The 931-nt window shown below is 47.7% G+C and overlaps 1 protein-coding gene across 1 annotated transcript in view; it reads right to left on the reverse strand.

The window, feature by feature from the left end:
• Positions 1-931, reverse strand: part of PTPRA (protein tyrosine phosphatase, receptor type, A) — a 106,024-nt gene that overhangs the window by 15,916 nt on the left and 89,177 nt on the right. The gene's annotated exons all lie outside the window — the stretch shown is intronic.

Here is a 931-nt window from a genome sequence, read left to right on the forward strand (position 1 = left end):
CTGGGGTTGTTTAGCCTGGAGAAAAGGAGGCTGAGGGGAGACCTCATCGCTCTCTACAACTCCCTGAAAGGAGGTTGTAGCGAGGTGGGGGTCGGTCTCTTCTCCCAAGGAACAAGCGACAGGATGAGAGGAAACGGCCTCAAGTTGTGCCAGGGGAGGTTTAGATGGGATATTAGGAAATATTTCTTCTCCGAAAGGGTTGTCAAGCATTGGAACAGGCTGCCCAGGGAAGTGGTTGAGTCACCATCCCAGGAGGTGTTTAAAAGACGTGTAGATGAGGTGCTTAGGGACATGGTTTAGTGGTGGACTTGGCAGTGTTCAGTTAACGGTTGGACTCGATGATCTTAAGGGTCTTTTCCAACCTAAACGATTCTATGATTCTAAGTCATCAATATTGGGGGATGAAGACCACCTCTCTTTGAATTCAGACTTCACTCTCACTCATGTGGAAATTTTGGCACCATCACCGTGACATAACTCCCAGGTGGACACAGCAAAGGTAGCTGTTGCTTGTGGTTCCTCAGTGAAACCAAGAAAGGCCACGCAAGGGTTATACCAACACAACTGACAGTTTATGAAGTTCACACCTTCCCTTACAGCAATGTAAAACTTGGGTAGGGAAGGTCTTAGCTGCCAACGTAAAAAAAAAGGTGCTGATTTTAAGTTAGCACTCACTCTGAAGGTATTTGGTTTATGCGGAGGGAGCTCAGAAAAAGGATCTGAATCGAGTCTATGAGGTGGTGACTCCTTTTCAGCTCTTACTTGATGGAGTGACTACATCAGTGGACACGGGAAGGGCTACAGATGTTGTCTGTCTGGACCTCTGTAAGGCCTTTGACATGGTCCCCCACAACAGCCTTCTCTCTAAACTGGAGAGGTATGGATTTGATGGGTGGACTGTCCGGTGGGTGAGGAATTGGTTAGATGGTCA

Source organism: Pygoscelis adeliae, unplaced genomic scaffold (genome assembly GCF_000699105.1).
Source record: "Pygoscelis adeliae isolate BGI_AS28 unplaced genomic scaffold, ASM69910v1 Scaffold209, whole genome shotgun sequence".
Classification (NCBI taxonomy): Eukaryota; Metazoa; Chordata; class Aves; order Sphenisciformes; family Spheniscidae; genus Pygoscelis; species Pygoscelis adeliae.